The sequence below is a fragment of the Tiliqua scincoides genome, chromosome 4 (genome assembly GCF_035046505.1).
Source record: "Tiliqua scincoides isolate rTilSci1 chromosome 4, rTilSci1.hap2, whole genome shotgun sequence".
Classification (NCBI taxonomy): Eukaryota; Metazoa; Chordata; class Lepidosauria; order Squamata; family Scincidae; genus Tiliqua; species Tiliqua scincoides.
The window spans coordinates 8,208,652-8,227,719 of NC_089824.1; the positions used below are offsets into that span (position 1 = coordinate 8,208,652).

Sequence of the window (19,068 nt, forward strand, 5' to 3'; positions counted from 1 at the left end):
GATCTACTCCCAGGTAAGTGTACATAGGATTACAACAGATACCAGAGTGAAATTGAACAAGGACAAGGATGTTTATTTTGAAACGAGAAACGAGTAAAGCTTTTTTTGTTACATAAACGAAGATGCCCCTAAGCTAGTGGTTCCCAAACCTTTTTTGACCGGTGGCTCCCTTGACCGACCAGGCCATTGACTACGGCTCTCCATTAGGGCTACAATCCTATACATTGTAGCCACCAGTCAAAAAGGATTTGGGCATCCTTGTGAAAAAGATTTTTTAACGCCCTATAGACTAGGATTCCATGGCTCCCCTTGCAGGTTTCCACAGCTCCCCAGGGAGCCATGGCTCACAGCATGGGAACCACTGCTTTAAGCATATACATATTAAATCTTCCCCTCCCTGAACCACAGCTGGGCAGGTTTTTGGAAGAGAAGGGGTAAATGGGGTATTCAGCTAACAGAGAGCTAAAGCTGGATCTCTGGACAGGAACAGTCTCTGGGGGGCAGGTGGAACTCCTGATGGATGAAAGTCTGGGTCCTGGTTGGAGGTCCTTCCTTTTGCTCCCAGACCAACAGTCAGCCCCCAGACCTCAGAGAACTCTCCACCCTGAGTTGCAGTGTGCTCCTCTTTTATACTCTGGCTCAAGAGACCCTTCAGCAGAGTAGCCAATTCCCTTCTGGCTCATCTGCATAACCATCAACCATCTGCTAACTGGGAAGGGCAGAGGAAGAGATTTTAACTCCTTATATGCTAATTACCCTCCTTACATAGGTTTTCTGCCTTGTGTTTCTGAGAAGCACAAAGATACTTTTTATAACATTGTAATCTTAACTGGTCCAACAAGAAGCTGACGGAACATACCAAGATCCAGGTCTACAGAGCTTGCGTCCTGAGTATACTTCTGTACTGCAGCGAGTCATGGACTCTTCGCTCACAACAGGAGAGGAAACTGAACGCTTTCCACATGCGCTGCCTCCGATGCATCCTCGGCATCACCTGGCAGGACAAAGTTCCAAACAACACAGTCCTGGAACGTGCTGGAATCCCTAGCATGTATTCACTGCTGAAACAGAGACGCCTGTGTTGGCTCGGTCATGTCGTGAGAATGGATGAAGGCCGGATCCCAAAGGATCTCCTCTATGGAGAACTTGTGCAAGGAAAGCACCCTACAGGTAGACCACAGCTGCAATACAAGGACATCTGCAAGAGGGATCTGAAGGCCTTAGGAGTGGACCTCAACAGGTGGGAAACCCTGGCCTCAGAGCGGTCCGCTTGGAGGCAGGCTGTGCAGCATGGCCTTTCCCAGTTTGAAGAGACACTTGGCCAACAGTCTGAGGCTAAGAGGCAAAGAAGGAAGGCCCATAGCCAGGGAGGCAGACCAGGGACAGACTGCACTTGCTCCCAGTGTGGAAGGGATTGTCACTCCCGAATTGGCCTCTTCAGCCACACTAGACGCTGTTCCAGAACCACCATTCAGAGCGCGATACCAGAGTCTTTTGAGACTGAAGGTTGCCAACAATGAATCTTAACTATTTTTCAAGCACCCCTTTAACACAGCTGTCAATGGGATAGGAGAGTGATGGGTGGTTTGAAAAGTTGATTGATCACCTGATCAGTCACTTGAAGTTGATTGATCAAGCTGATTAAGGTGTTTTTTTGGAAGCTGTACAATGAATTAGCTGCCCTTTATTGGGATAGAAAGGCAGGATATAAATGCTATAAATAAATACATAAAGATAAATAAATAATTGAGCAGAGACTCGCCTATGATCTCTTCCTTCCTGGGAGCTCTGGCTGGTAGGTTGTCTCTGTGATGTGGGAGCATGCTTTTAACTTCATTTAGTAGGTCTTTGCTTTCTATTTTAGGGCTGATTTTAGGTCCTGTGAGTTTTAGTGTTTACCAGCTTTTAATTTCTTTTACCCCGCACCCACCAATAGGACTCCAGGCTGCGGCTTGGGTTTTAACTGGGTCACTTTTATTGATGAATTTACAACAAATGCAGCAGGGCGGTTAGACTGTAAAATGCCAATTCCCAACATGTGGGGCCCTATGTAAGATTTTAGTCATCTACCTCCCCTGTAAGCATCTTGGGAGTACCACCCGTCTCAGTACAATGCCTGAATCAGCCTGTCCTCATCGCCCCCAAAGGCAGCTGAACGAACGGCTCAGCCGGCAGGACAAGCCTTGCCAAGCTTCTCCAGTTCAATTAAGATCTTGCCAGCCAGCCTCTTCAAGCTGGTCAGGCATCATAAGAGTGGTCATGGCCCGCCCCGATCTTGCTGCCTCAGATTGGACACCAAATTTGACACAATGTATTGATTAGGCTATTGGATTTTGCAGGCATGTGATTGAGTGGGCTTGCAATTCCTTGTTGAGATATATAAAGTTTTGTTTGTTACTGGCTGGGGGGGAGGGTGGTCCGATGCATGCAATTTCTGCGTGCATCTCCCCTTGATGCATCGCCTACACCTCTTTTTGGGACTATTTTCATACCCCTACTTATTGGGCCCCAGCAAGGGGTAAAAATTCCCCCACAGGCAAAACACCAGGGAGATCAGACTTGCATGGAACGTGAACTAGAACTTCGGAAACTTGCAATTACAAACAGTTGAACTCCAACCATGAAAGCCTTAGTGCATACAACAAAAAATTAGTTCACAAAGCGGTTTGCGTGGCAAAACAAATCAAAAAATGGCTTCCTGTTCTCAAAGGGCTCACAGTCAAAAATAGATGGAGAAGAGAGAATAGATGGAGAAGACAGACCGAAATTAGATGGAGAAGAGGGACCCACAGAAAAGGTATTGAGAGTAAAACAGCTAATATAATAATGCCATTGTAGAAATAGATCGTAAGGCCACAGCAAGTGCATTGGGTCCAGTTCTGGTTGCCACATCTCAAAAAGGATATAGTGGAAATGGAAAAGGTGCAGAAGAGAGCGACCAAAATTGTGTCTTACGTTTAGAAGCAGGAGCTATCAGACTAGAGACAGTGGCATGGTTTCATTCTTTCCGGTTTTGGATTCGGATCAGTTATATATCAATGATCCCTTCCTTAAGGGCATGTTGTCAGATCCTTTTCCACTTTTGGAATCCAAATTGTTTTTACAGGAAGTTAAAACCATGGGTATTGCTCTGGACTCCTTGGAAGCTCTTCAATCATTCCAGGTGTTTAAGCTCCTCAAAGAAAGACTACTAGATATTGAACAACAAACATTATATGTTGCAGCACAAAGAACCTGTTCTCCTTTATATATTGATTTACTACCAACAGTGCTGGGAATGGCTAGCTAGCTATCCTGCCCTATAGGACTCCTGGGGTCCCTTCCCATTACTTGTATTATAGCACAATCCTATCTTGCACTGAAACAGGCAGACCAGGAGGCCTGCACTATATCCAGCACAAGTTCTCTTACCCCCACGTAAACCACTGCAGCCACAGTGGTGGCATAAGTCCTAGGAGAGCAGAGTGACTTGTAGCTGCTCTGTGCTACTCGGGAACGGGGACTAGGATCCGGCATACCTACCAGGTCCCAGTCCCACCTCCTGCTCCCGCCCACCTACCCACCCCCAGGACTGTCCTCCACCCACCCTCCCCATGCCCCAGAATGCCTCCCTCCTGCCTCCTCCCCGTTCTCCCCAGATCCCTGCGTTGGCCGAGCTTGGCTGATGGGGCAAGACACAGCAGGGGCTGGATGTAGCCTTCATGCTCCAGTGCACCTCCATGCACTGGCACGGCTTGCTCCTGAGGAGGTGCAAACATGCTTTATGGCACATTTCCAACCCTCCTGGGCTGGCACAAGGGACTTGCACCAGCCCAGTGGTGCTTTAGGATTGTGCCTTTAGTGGTACAAGTTGGTGGCTGACCAGGAGAACTCCTTAGAGCATCATGGCAGGGACCAAAGTCCTTAGATTCCAATATGTGGGGATGATGCCCTTTCTTCCAGAAAAGCATAAAGCTGGTGGGAAACACAGAAGGTGAACCCTGAAAATGCTGAAAAATAGTGCTACTTGATAAAATAATTCAGATTATCATTGCTGTGCCTGCCACACGTTGAGCCCTCTCTGTCTTAGAAGAGCTAGCATCTCCTGATTTTCTGTGCATAAAATTCCATTTCTTCCTAGCCTGCAGCCCATCAGTTTCTGAAGTACCTGCATGTTTGACACGAGCACCTGATAGTAGGGAAGAGTTAAAAGCTTGGGTAGCTGGCATATGGTAGGTATCTCCACACCTGGAATGGTTTGGAGATGCCTGTTATCCTATTTAATCCTCCTGGATCTGTGGCTTCCAAAAGCTAATCTGCATAGAAGTACTTGCAGCGTGGTGGGGACATAAGTCCACTTAAATGAATAAAGAGGACACTGGTGGCGCATGCCATCCTATCTTCTACAGCCTGATTGCCAGACTGCGACTGGTGGAGAATCACCTTCTTTGCCTTATAGGCAGCCAAGCGGACCTGAAAATGACTTGCTTGTTCAGCGAGGCAGGATGAGTAAGCTGCTCTTTCCGTGAACACGGCACTTGCCTCATTTGTGTAACTGTGTTTTGGACATCTTGAAGGACACCGTCAAACGCCTGGCACTGAGGGTAGAAAACAAGGTGTCCTTAGGCGTTCTAAATCAAAACGAGCCAGAAAGAATAAAGAGTTCGTGTCTTGTGGCTAAACCTCCCCAGCACAGCCATTTATCCTGGAGGGAGATACCAACAGACCTGCCTGCTGCTGGTCTTATGAGCAAAAGAAGACTGGGGGGGGGGGTTTGTGCTGGTGGCATTCATCACGTTCAGTGAGCTCAGCTCGACTGAAAGGGGGCTTTTCATACATCTCAGTCTATTTATTTCCTGTCCTCTTCCACACTCCAAGCACCTGTCATTCTGCCCCTTCCAGCTCACCCACCTGCCAGAAAACAGACATCATTTACAACATGAAGATATTTTTACACAGGATACACAACTCAGGAATTCCCAGCCTCACCTCTAGCTGTTATTAATATCTCCAACTTCTCCTCCCCCCACCCCCAACATAGCTGTTTTGGGACCACAAAGAACAATCACTTATGACAAGCTATCCATTTTCAGTTTATAGTGATCTGCTTTTATTGAAGAAGGAAGACCCTCTTGTAACTAACGGGTGCCCTATGAAATGTTTGCCTCTGTTTTGTTCCCACCACCTGGAATGAAGGGGAGGGTGAGACTGTTACGTATGCGAGTTATGCAGGATTGAAATCCTGCATAAAGGATTGGCCCAGTGTTATGGCTGGCCAATCGGGTGGTGGATCAAAATCCTACCATCCGATTTGCCCTCTAGTTAACCTGCCAATCAGGTGGTCTGAGACTCTTTCATCAGCACCAGCCATTGGGAATCTGGGCAGAGCTGAGAGGTATAAAGCAAGGAGTGTTTGCTTTGTGTGTTCATTGCTAGGTTCTGTTCTAAAGATGGAATAAATGTGTTGAGCTGCTATCTCTTGGCCTTCATTCATTCACATGGACCCACTATTTAGCAGAGGCTCCCTGCAAAACTTTTCTCAAAGTCTAAGGAAGAGATCGACAAACTTTTCTGAACTGGGTCCCATATCACCGCTTTCAAAACTGCAACAACTGTCTATAATGTGCCAAGACTATAGAAAAAGTGGCATCCAACTGGTCATAACCATAAGAACAGACATATCTTAGCCGGTTACTGTGTCACTGGATTGACTACATTCCCTGAAAATGCCTTGAAAATGCACAGGAGACATAGCATACCATTAAAAATTTAGCACCCTCAAACACTATCTTTATTGCTTATTAATTATACGGAGGAAGCACTACTAATTAGTTTAATGGGCAGCATTGTGTATGCAAGTAGCATTAAATAGATAACTAACATATATCACCAGGCAACATTGCTGTCTCACTGTGGCCAACAGAAGTGATCTATGGCAAGGAAAGAAATATTGTCTTTCCAAATGACAATAAAAAAGAAAAGTTTTTTTCTACTCGTTTCAGTTTTTACTTATTTCCTTAATGATTTTTTCAGTGGTTTTAAATTTGTTTTCCTTTCTTTCTTCCTTTTTTTTTTAACAAACAAGTTTTTTTCACCCCTCTTTTTCTCTCTCTTTGCTTGATCTCCCTGAGCTGGATTTCAAGAACTTTCAATCCTATGCAAAGTCATGATGCTATCTTCATGATAGCATCTTACCAAGACATTCCACTAGGAAATTCTCCTGCATAAGCCCCACAGAACTGAATAGATTCTATATTAGATTCAGTGGCATAGCTAAGAGCGTTCGGGGGTAGCAGTTGCACCGGGCATCAAGCTTTAGAGGGGCAACAAGCTGAGCTTGACACTATAGACCAAAATTGTGAAAATCTTGGTATGTATGAATAATACCATCATGTTATGTATCATTGGAAAGGTAATCTAATGCAGAATGCAATGAAACAAACAGCATTGAAATATATTTATTATTTATTTATCACATTTTTATACCGCCCTTCCTCCAAAGAGCTCAGGGCTGCCACTTCTGCATGACCCCCTCCCCTCCAAAACAACCCCCAAACCCTTATTTATTTATTCACATTTTTATACCACCATTCCTCCAAAGAGCTCAGGGCGATGTACGCAGCTGCTCCCCTCCTTTTTTCCTCACAACAACCTTGTGAAGTAGGTGAGCCTGAAAGTGACTGGCCCAAGGTCACCCAGGAAGCTTCATGGCTTAGGGGGAATTTGAACCTGGATCTTCCAGGTCTGAGTCCACCTCCCAAACCACTACACCACCTCTATCAAAAGTTATGGCCAATTAACCAGAAAATGAAAACACAACTGCCTTATGGAACAAAAAGTGGATTTTTTTAAAACTCAAAACTGATCAATGAGACTGATTGTTCTGGGAGCCAGTGAGATGTTATTATGATACAGAATGGAACCAGTGAGGTGTTAATATAAGTCACCTCTCATTTCCACGTATCATAATACAGTTACCCCTGCTAATTGGGTAAAAAGGCACTTTTTCAAATGGTGCTCCTCTTATGTTTAGCAGGGGGAGAATAACTGTCCCTCTTCACCCCAGTGCAGTGCCTTACACCAATCAGGGACACACTTTTTTATTTATTTACTCAATTAACTTTGATTTTGTTTTGGAGGGGGACTAAAAATCTTCTTTGACCCCTAGGTAGCAGATAGATGCCTTAGCTATGCCACTGGCTGGGGGGAGGTAGCAGAGCAAGTGGGTGCTGGGGGGAAGATGGCAGGTTCTTCCCCCTACGATTTTCACTTTTTCAAAAGTCCAGGTGTGACATCACTTCCGGTTGTGACATCACTTCTGGAGCATCATTTTGAGCATGGCACCAGGCTACATGATCATTAGCTATAGCTATCATTAGCTAGAATAGATTAAATAGAAGATGCTCAAGAACATGGTGGTCCTCTGGGAAGTTCTCTCCCACAAGCCACCACTGACCTGAATGGCAACGGTCAAGTACATGATGTTCTACTGGGAAGTTCACCTGGGCAAGCCCCATTGCAACTCCCTTTCAGTTTAATAAGGCTTGCACAGGAGAACATTCTGTGGCATTCTACTTATGTATTCAGCCCCTTGATGAATGGTAGGGTTATCCATCCAACTTGCCATTCCAGACAAAACTGTGCATAACCTCAGATACTACCTCAAGTGCTACTGAGGGAGACACCATTGACCTTTGGCAATGCAATCACAATTGACAAGGAGCCAATACACCCAAAAATATTTTTTCAAAGTATTTTTTACACTTTGAACAGAATGGAAGAGAGTGTCTCTGCAAGCATTAACATTTGCAGGAGGCAGAATTCTTCCCATTGCAGTAGAGAAAGCCATTTACAGGAAAGAGAAAGTCCATATGCTCTTACCTTTATACAAATTGGGAATGTGCGTTCAGTGTTGATGGAGTGAGTTGCACCCACGGCCCTGCGCATAGTGGGAAAGGTTCAGCTTCTAATTCTATAACAACCATTTTCAATCTAGCCACTTGTATGGCATACATTGAATTACATGACTGTAGGGAGCAATGTAAAAGTGTTTACCTTCCTACATGTGCCAGTGCGCCTCTGACTGATCATAAAACATGGTCTGAAGCAGTAGCGTAGCTAGAGGGGGTGCAAAGCACTAAGTTTTGCAGGAGCCTCACCACGGTGTGCAAGCAGCCCCTCTTCCTCCCCTTTGGAGCCATTCTGGGCACAGGGAGTAAAACAGAGGTGAATGCTCCAAAGGTGAGGGGGAGGGCTGCTTGCACAGAGCATTCAGGCGCCTGCAAAATCTAGTGCTTTGCACCCCCTCTACCTATGCCACTGGTCTGAAGGTATGAATTTGGATATCGTATGAGGTTAATAAGAGCTACTTTCAGTATCAGGCATCAGCTGTTGCAAAAGCCAAGAATGCAACAGTAAACTTCACTGTTCCAGCAAATTCACCATCTCTCAGCTGCACATGTTTCAGGGCTGATTTAATTTGAGAATTAACAAGCTTGATACAAATGGTACACAGCTCACCTGGAGACAAAAAAAAAATTATCCACTCAGATGGTATTGTAATGACCCTAGACTCCAAATCTCTTCCAAGAGGTTCACTAATGACAACCACAATAGTTGCACATCATGCAACCTAGCACAAAAACACACACTCCAAAATCATGGCACAATTGTCAGAACACAGCTGAAAGCTTCCATAACCCATGGATGAGTCAGATTCTAAATAAGTACATGTTGTCTGAGTTTGTAACAGGGTTACAGGGACACAGCTGCGTGGATCCTGAGCTGACAACATGTTGGAGAGTTTAAATCCATTAAAATTGAAAGTTTAAAGAAACCCACACACTCCCAGACCGATCTGAGTTTTGCTATTACACTAGAAAATGGATTGATGGCAAAAGCACTCCAAGAGGCTCAATAATGGCAACCACAATAGTTGCCCATCCTGCAACCTACTGCAAATAGAAAACACAATTTTTTTAATAACACAATCCTATGCAAGTGCAATCCTCAAGTCTACTCTGAAGTAAGAACCTCTGCATTCCATGCAATGGGGCTCACCACAACTGCACAAGTAAAAGTATAACTTTACAGGACAAAGGGAAGTACAGAATCCCCCTAAGAAAAGTCCCTTGTCTTTCAGGAACTTCTTTGGCTTCTCTCGAAAAAAATCCTCAGACATTTCTCCTTGAAAAGAAACTGGAAATTCACTTTGAATATCACTTTTATGATGCCAAAACTACTTAGAAGTGAGTCCCAGCAAGGCTTCTTCCCAAGAAGTGTGCCTAAGGGCACAAAGTGGATAGAGAGATGCTCTTTACGGTCTCACATAACACCTGAACCAGGGGACATCCACTAAAATTGAGTGTTGGGAGAGTTAGAACAGACAAAAGAAAATATTTCTTTACTCAGCGTGTGGTTGGTCTGTGGAACTCCTTGCCGCAGGCTGTGGTGATGGCATCTGGACTGGATGCCTTTAAAAGGGGATTGGACAAGTTTCTGGAAGAAAAATCCATTACAGGTTACAAGCCCTGATGTGTATGTGCAACCTCCTGATTTTAGAAATGGGCTATGTCAGAATGCCAATGCAAGGGAGGGCACCAGGATGCAGGTCTCTTGTTATCTGGTTTGCTCCCTGGAGCATTTGGTGGGCCGCTGTGAGATACAGAAAGCTGGACTAGATGGGCCTATGGCCTGATCCAGTGGGGCTGTTCTTATGTTCTTAACTACGATTCCCAGGAAGCCTTGCAGGTCTCTTGTTATCTGGTGTGCTCCCTGGGGCATTTGGTGGGCCGCTGTGAGATACAGGAAGCTGGGCTATATGGGCCTATGGCCTGATCTAGCTGTTCTGACCCTGCATAGGTGAGGCAATTTCAACCCTCTGAGGCTAAGAGGCAAAGAAGGAAGGCCCATAGCCAGAGAGACAGACCAGGGACAGACTGCACTTGCTCCCAGTGTGGAAGGGATTGTCAGTCCCGAATCGGCCTTTTCAGCCACACTAGACGCTGTTCCAGAACCACCATTCAGAGCGTGATACCATAGTCTTTCAAGACTGAAGGTTGCCAACTAACTAACTGGTTGACCTGGTGCCAAGGGAGGGCACCAGGATGCAGGTCTCTTGTGGTCTTGTGTGCTTCCTGGGGCATTTGGTGGGCCGCTGTGAGATACAGGAAGCTGGGCTATATGGGCCTATGGCCTGATCTAGCTGTTCTTATGTTCTTAATCCTAACCAGGTCTACTCAGAAGTAAGTCCTATTTTGTTCAATGGGGCTCACTCTCAGGAAAGTGTGGTTAGGATTGCAGCCTAAGTTTCCAAGAAGAAAAGAGCTCAATCCACCAGGAAGTCTCATACAGATTGTATGAGCTGTGGGAATCCAACACTGACAGTGGAATCCTTGGTTTGGTTATAGAACTGTGACCTTTTCTTCTAAGGGTCTTGCAGGCAATGGATGCTGTATGCAGAAGCCATCTGGGCTATGGAGATGACTGCCTGTTGCAGTTTGACTGGCAGACTCTCTTTGCCAGTGTGGACTTGGTTTCTTTTCATCGCCAAAGGATCTTGTCCACTCCCCAGATTTGGGCTCCCAGGTCACTTGAATTTGTGTGCAAGAGGTCCCTGAGTTTGTGGCCACAGCAGGGACTTGGCAAACCGCTCTCCAAAGACTCCCTCATATCTGGAATCCTTTCATGGTGGTTACCCCGGGATGGGATAAAGGACGTGACAATGGACCAATAAAGGGCCCGATCCTATCCAACTTTTCAGTGCTGATGCAGCTGTGCCAATAGGATGTGTGCTGCATCCTGTAGTGGAGAGATAGTCATAGGGGCCAATTCAAGGAAAGAGAATTTTTGTTCCCTTACCTCAGGGTGCACTGGTGCTGGAAAGTTGGATAGGACCAGGCCCTAACTCTCTTGGCTTATAGAGTTGCTCCAGCATCACCACTGCACTTACCCTATGGAGCTAGAGGTGGTCTCAGGGATTGCCAATGGCCCTCCTGAGAGCCCCAGGCCCTTGGCAGCTACTTATATCAACCCTGGACACTGGCCCAACTGCAGCTGTCACTGGCTATCTTCCTAATCTTTTAGTTAATAGGTAGCTTCTAACTAGAGAGGCATTTTGGGCCCTCAGGTTTCTGGTACATTGTATGTGGGAGGTTGTGTGGGTGAGGCAGGATAATGACATCACAGTGTCTTGACCCTTGCTGCATGATGATTGGAGTCTTCCCTGCTTGTCGGACACTTGATACCTTGCTTTCATGTAGAAAGTGGTGAAGGTTACATGATTGCCCTTGAAGGCTGGGGCTTCTCTTCCCCATTAGCACATCTCTCACTTTTTCCCTTCATGTGGTCCCACAGGATTTTTTGTTTTGGCAGTGGACAATCTTCCTGTGTGATCACCAGATGTGTTAGACATGTCCTGTGTACACCTTTGAGGGTAATAATATTAATAAAGAAAGATTCCTTGATGCAAATATCGTGCTCTTGGGGAGGATACCCTGAATTCATTCGAGAAGAACAAAGTTTAAACTCCAGTGGCTGGAAAGAAGTAAATGTTCCACAGATAACAAATTAAACTGGAATAGACATTATGGCTGCTACATTTGTATAGGCTTAGAGAAATATCTGGGGAGGAAGGAGGTGAAGGAACCTTAAATGGAAAACTGTATTTTGTACGCAGATATTTATTATTTGCTTCAACCTTAAGCATTGTGGCAGGTCAACACAGTGGCATAGCTAGAGGTGGTGTAAAGCAATAAGTTCTACAGGGTTCCTCACCATGGTGTACAAGCAGTGCTGCCCCTCCCTTTCAGCACCATTCCGGGCGGTGAGAGCAAACAGTGGGAGCAAAACCGGGTACAAAGATTGGGTTTGGACATTTCTGGTCAGAAATACATATAGAGGTTACGAAGGTACTAAGGTATACAGTTTATAAAAGTCCAGAATTGTTTCTGTTAGGTTTAAATCTGGAGAAAATAGTAGTTAAGGATAGAGCCTTATTATGGTATATGGTGACTGCAGCAAGGATGGTATATGCAAAGTACTGGAAACAAGATAAAGTCCCCGATATAGACAAATGGTTACAAAAGATGATGTATATAATGGAAATGGATAAGCTCTCGAGAAGTTTGAATGAGGAAATGTCAGAGAAATTTTACTCGGAATGGCATAAATTTAAAGTTTATTTGGAGAAAAATTGGGAGGTTAGGGGTCTATTAAGGTTATTTGAATGATAATAAGAGCTATTTAATGAACAAGAGTTTAGCTTGGTAATAAATAAATTTGGTATAATTTAGCCTGGTATAAATAATTAAATTTGCAAATGGTAAAAGACGCTGTGGGAAGTCCGAGGTGGGGAGGGAGGTGGGGATTGGAAATGGGATAAAGGTGATGATTGAAATGAAAAATTGTTGATTTGGATTTATTGACGATACAATGTATTGTGATCATCTCAATAAAAATGTTAAAAAAAAACACACAAAGATTGGGTTTGGAGAGGAAAACAGATCAGTCCCAAGACTGGGTTTGGCAGCAGAGCACACTAAATCCTGAAACACTTCCCCAGTCTGATCCACCTTCTTGGGTCATAGTATTGGCAACCTTCAGTCTCGAAAGACTATGGTATCGCGCTCTGAAAGGTGGTTCTGGCACAGCGTCTAGTGTGGCTGAAAAGGCCAATCCGGGAATGACAATCCCTTCCACACCGGGAGCAAGTGCAGCCTGTCCCTGGTCTGTCTCCCTGGCTATGGGCCTTCCTTCTTTGCCTCTTAGCCTCAGACTGTTGGCAAAGTGTCTCTTCAAACTGGGAAAGGCCATGCTGCACAGCCTGCCTCCAAGCGGGCCGCTCAGAGGCCAGGGTTTCCCACTTGTTGAGGTCCATCCCTAAGGCCTTCAGATCCCTCTTGCAGATGTCCTTGTATCGCAGCTGTGGTCTACCTGTAGGGCGCTTTCCTTGCACGAGTTCTCCATAGAGGAGATCCTTTGGGATCCGGCCATCATCCATTCTCACGACATGACCAAGCCAACGTAGGCGTCTCTGTTTCAGCAGTGAATACATGCTAGGGATTCCAGCACGTTCCAGGATTGTGTTGTTTGGAACTTTGTCCTGCCAGGTGATGCCGAGGATGCGTCGGAGGCAGCGCATGTGGAAAGCGCTCAGTTTCCTCTCCTGTTGTGAGCGAAGAGTCCATGACTCGCTGCAGTACAGAAGTGTACTCAGGACGCAAGCTCTGTAGACCTGGATCTTGGTATGTTCCGTCAGCTTCTTGTTGGACCAGACTCTCTTTGTGAGTCTGGAAAACGTGGTAGCTGCTTTACCGATGCGCTTGTTTAGCTCGGTATCGAGAGAAAGAGTGTCGGAGATCGTTGAGCCAAGGAACACAAAGTCATGGACAACCTCCAGTTCATGCTCAGAGATTGTAATGCAGGGAGGTGAGTCCACATTCTGAACCATGACCTGTGTTTTCTTCAGGCTGATTGTCAGTCCAAAATCTTGGCAGGCCTTGCTAAAACGATCCATGAGCTGCTGGAGATCTTTGGCAGAGTGGGTAGTGACAGCTGCATCGTCGGCAAAGAGGAAGTCACGCAGACATTTCAGCTGGACTTTGGACTTTGCTCTCAGTCTGGAGAGGTTGAAGAGCTTTCTGTCTGATCTGGTCCGGAGATAGATGCCTTCTGTTGCAGTTCCAAAGGCCTGCTTCAGCAGGACAGCGAAGAAAATCCCAAACAAGGTTGGTGCAAGAACACAGCCCTGCTTCACTCCGCTTCGGATGTCAAAAGGGTCTGATGTGGAGCCATCGAAGACAACAGTGCCCTTCATGTCCTTGTGAAAAGATCTGATGATGCTGAGGAGCCTGGGTGGACATCCAATCTTGGGGAGAATCTTGAAGAGGCCGTCTCTGCTGACCAGGTCGAAAGCCTTTGTGAGATCTATGAAGGCTATAAAGAGTGGCTGTCGTTGTTCCCTGCATTTCTCCTGCAGTTGTCTAAGGGAGAATACCATATCAGTGGTGGACCTGTTGGCTCGGAATCCACACTGCGATTCTTGGGTCAATGCAGTCAGATTTGAGCTGGCGCAGATCCACATTGATGCATAGCAGCTGCTGGGGTTTACCATGGGGCAAAGGGGACTTTCATCCCCTTCCCCTTGGTAAAGCGAGCAGCCCCGCAATGGTCGGCGTAGAATCAAAAGCCTCTGTGTTGGACTTTGCTCCACCGGTCCCGCCTCCCTCCAGCCCCACTCCCTCCCCCCAGAACACCTCCTCCCCATCCTCTCCCCACCCTCCGTCTGCCTCCCTCCTCCTCGGAACGCCTCCTCCCTGCCTCCCCCATACCTCCACCTAGCTCTCCACTGCTCAGCGGTTCATGCAACCGCCGAGCGGCAGAGCTCTGGCACTCGTCCAGTGCCGGCCAGCGCCGGGCTTGCACCAGCAGAGCACCGGCACTAGGGCCCGCAATATGCCTTACGGCACATTTGCAACAGTGCGCACCAGCGGTGTTGGACTCTAATACATTTCACCTGTTAGGCTCTAATACATTTCATCTAAAAATTTAGTTCGTTTCAATCCAAGTTCTTAGAATGGGGTGCAATAATTTTAAAAGAAATGCATCAAAACTGGAAAACGAAATTTAAAAAGAAAATCCCACATACATACTTGAAAAGGTATTTCAGATTGCTGGCCTCTGTGTGCCTAATCAGGTCCCTCTATGTTCAGTGGAACTTACTCCCGAATAAATTTGCAAGAAGCGTGGTCTTAATGTAACACTTTCAATTTACTCTTCCTCAGGGAGCCCTTTGGAAAAACAATGACCCATACATTAATGCATGCTCCTAGACAAATATCTCAGTTTGCCTCCTACTCAGTGGTGTTGCGAAGAGGTGTGGGCCACATGGACATACATAGGGGGGGAGTGACACCACTACTCACCCAAATTATTGTATTTTTAAATAATTCCATCCTGTTATACATCAAGCGATGTATAATTTCCTGACAAATGCAATGAAACAAACCACGTTGAAATGTGTCTATTCTATCCAAGGTTGTAGCCAAAAAAACCCAGCAGGGACAGAGTGATGATACATCCTACGGCCCCAAATGCTTCTTCTCTTCTTAAAAAAATCCCCTCTTTGAGAAATCTGAGCACTCCTGCTGATGTTGTCAGTGCTCCTGCTGGAGAAGTCCCACTTCGTACATGATTCAGCTTTTAGTCTAGTTTATTTCCCAACTTTTCCCCTGGGGGCTGGGGATAAGAATAGGCCCTCAGTTTGGCTGTACTTGTCATAAGAGGCGACTAAACAGCCACCGGGTAGATGGGACTCGTCAGCTTGGGAAGGGAGCTCATCTGAGAGAAGGAAAACTCTGATCCCAAACCTCCACTGCCCTTGTGGCTACATCCAGTTATGGAAAAGGCTTCAGGAGTCAACCTCGAGGCAAAATCCGGAGTCGGAGTCCCTGAGGCAGTTCATGGCTGAACACAGTCACGTTCTGGCAACTCCTGCAACGCCGCTGGAACCAACCGTATTGGCCTTTGCCTTTCCATTGGACCATTTCAGCGATGTGGAGAGGGGGGATTTGCTGCATGGGTAACAGCCTATCCTCCATACCTACTTTACCCAGGCTTCACGCACTGGAGAGGACACTCTGTTCCAGAACCACCATTCAGAGCGTGACACCATAGTCTTCCAAGACTGAAGGATGCCAACAATGATTTCCCAACTGCAGCTCTCTTTCTGAGAGCATCTTGTCCCAACCCTCTCTTTCTCAAACAGCAACACTCTCTGCTCTGTTATGGCAAGCCTCTTTCTTTATGGCTCAACCCATGTCTTTTCAAACTGGGGCGTTGCAACACCCCAGCCTGTGGGTCCTGGCCTGTGCCCCCTTAAGGGGCAGGGGCAGCAAGGAGGCAGCAGCGTGTTCCCCAGGATCACACTGCTCAGGGGGCTGCAGGGGCTTGGCTGTACTCACCAGAGCCTCCTGCAGCCTCCCGGGGGTTCAGGGAGCCCTGCGCGAGCATCTGCAGGGCTCCCCGATGCTTTAGAAGTGAAAGTGGAGTGATTGCGCCCCGCCTCCGCTAAACCAGAAGGGGAGCGCGATCGCTCCAGTTTCACTTTTGAAGCTTCAGCGAGCCCTGCAGAAGGTTGCACAGGGTTGCCCACACCCCCAGCAGGCTGCAGGAGGCTCAGGTACATGCAGCCAAGCCCCTGCAGCCCCCTGACCCTGGGAATCGTGCCACTGCCTCCCCCTGGCCCCGCAAGGACTTACAGCAGTTTCAAACTCCCAGAGAGTTTGAAAGTCGCTGGCTTAATGAAACCCATATAAGAAACCAGACAACCTTTCTGGTTTTTCCTAATCAGAGGGCCAGTTTTACGTTTCATTTCTCCAAAGCAAAAGTTCTTTTGCTGCTAATTTTCTCCTCCAATTTTTCTCCTGGCCAATACGTTTCATTTCTGTTTTTGCCTACAGCAAAACTGAAACTACAATATGAGGTATGACACACAAACAAAATGGAAGAAGCAGGAACATGCCCACAAACAGCCAATGGGAACTCACATTGTGGAGGCAATGATATCACAGTGCTACACAGCTAATCGGATTTGATGCTGCCGCTGCATCTTGTGTCACTGCATCCTCCAGTCACTGGAGGTCTCCACAGGGGAAGTGACTTTTGTCACCTTTTCCTGGGAAAAGCCCCAAGCCCTGTAATGGGGCTTCTCAAGTCTGTGCAAGCTACTTTTCCAGTGCAGAGTGGCAAAAAATTCCATGTCAGGCAGAAAGCCCAACAGGGGGTTCTGAATCCGCTTGAGCAGAGCTCTGCCAGTTTTGCCCTATCCCGTCCTGCTTCCTCCCCTGCCTCGCCCTCCCCCCGGCCTGGAACACCTCCCCCCCACCCAGACAAACATTACCACTGACAAGAGTTCTTCCTTTACAGTTCATAGCGGTTGGCTATGGGCTTAGCACCGACTGCCACTGGGCTGGCGCTAGCACTGACTTAGTACAGGGTGTCATGGATGTGACTTACAGAATGTTTGCAACACCCAGCACCAGCGGTACGCTCGTACCGCTGGTGCTGAGGAGCTTGGGATTTAACTTTGAGGTCACCGCTTCCTGGATGACAGTGCCATCATTCTGAATAGGGCGCGATCCTAACCCCTTAGGTCAGTGATTTCCAGCAGAGGTCTCTTGTTATCTGGTGTGCTCCCTGGGGCATTTGGTGGGCCGCTGTGAGATACAGGAAGCTGGACTAGATGGGCCTATGGCCTGATCCAGTGGGGCTGTTCTTATGTTCTTATGACATAAAGGCAATGCAGCTCTGAAGTAAGGGAACAAATATTCCCTTACTTTGCGGAGGCCTCCGTGAGTGACACCCAACTGCAGGAGGCAGTGCGTGTCCCATTGGCACTGCTATGCCAGTGCTGGAAAGAACTGACATAAAGGGTTAGGATTGTGCTCTAGGTCTCTTAACTCATGCCTCACTGTGATTTATTCCCTTCCAAACTGCTGAACAAAATGCTGTGCTTTGGCTGCTACCTAATATTTTAATGAAAAGTCTTCCCTCTTTCAGTTCAGTCCTGTGAGACTTGGAGCAGGGGCTTATTTTATTTTACTGAATTCTGATAGTATGCCAGTCCCAGAACAAGCAATGTGGGATGTTAACATGGTTACGGTAGCATCTCATGTTACAAGACCGTGTCTTCTCCAACTTTGTGAGCATTTTTATACAGACACTGTTCTTTCTAACCCACAGGGACTAGAACATACTGGATTCATCATGTTTCATTTTCGGCCTTACAGATTGGTTTATTTGATTCCTTGTTATAGTTTTGTCTTTTATCCGCACATCAGAGTGTCACATTTTTGTTTCTGGCTACACTCCTGTGCTTTCATCTAGGGGTGCAGAAACACCCCACTGCTGACTCAAAATGGGGTCAAACAATGGTACAAGTTCCAAGCAAACACTCGCAGAAAGATCAAACCTCTGCAAGTGGGTTTATTAAAATACTTTCAAAAGCTTAAAAGTGATCACAAAAGCTTGAGCCTTTTACACAAATCTGGTTGCCCACAAAGGCTCATATGTAAAGCATTTACAGTCTTGGGCATAGCCACCTTCCAGTTCCCCATTTTAAAAATGGCAAGGAGGGGGTGAAACTTGGTGGGGGAAGGAGGTGATTCAGGCCTAGGAGTGAGGCCGGGACAGCAGTAAAGGTTATATACAGATAGTCCAGTGATTTTCAATCTTTTTCATCTCGTGGCACACTGACAAGGTACCAAAATTGTCAAGGCACACCATCAGTTTTTGGACAATTGACAAGGCACCCCATGCAGATGGTGGGGGACTCATATCCTCCAATGGTCCTATTAATAAATGACCCTCCATCAAACTCCTGCGGCACACCTGGGGACCATTCACGGCACACCAGTATGCCACAGCACAGTAGTTGAAAATGGCTGAGATAGTCCATGAATCCCCCCTCCTGGAACTCAGAAACCGACATGGGACACTTCAGTTCTGCTCTGAGTAGACTCATCAGGGCTGCCGGGTTCTACATGGGGTAAGGGTGACCTCTGGCTGCTTCCCAAGCCCAGCGGGATGGTTGGCAACCTTCAGTCTCGAAAGACTATGGTATAAGCCTACAGCACCCAGTATTCCCAGGCGGTCTCCCATCCAAGTACTAACCAGGCCTGACCCTGCTTAGCTTCCAAGATCAGACGAGATCGGGCATGTGCAAGGTAACAGTGTAACCATTTTGTGTGGCAGCTGGGGATAGGATTGAGCCCTTAGTCCCAGTTCCTACCAGGAAAAGATGCCATTAGTGTCCTTTTCCTTCCCCTTTCTCAAAGGAAAATACTGGGAAACAGGATGCAGTAGTGTAGTGATGGTGGATGCTCTAGGCATGAGGGTATTTTTTCCCCCTGAGCTTTCTCAGGTAAGGCTCAGATTAAACCTTTTTTTAATAAAGAAAATTCTTTGAGAAAACTCAGAATGGTGGAATGGCTTCAGAGGAACACTGTAGGAGAACCTCCTTATCAATACATCCCTGTGATTCTGGAAGGACATGATGTAGAAAACCTGTATGTAAGTCAGGGACTACCT

The 19,068-nt window shown here is 46.7% G+C and overlaps 1 pseudogene; it reads right to left on the bottom strand.

The window, feature by feature from the left end:
- Nucleotides 1-18,602: 18,602 nt before the first annotated feature.
- LOC136650101 (5S ribosomal RNA) lies at nt 18,603-18,718 on the bottom strand (annotated as a pseudogene).
- Between the last annotated feature and the right edge of the window lie 350 nt (nt 18,719-19,068).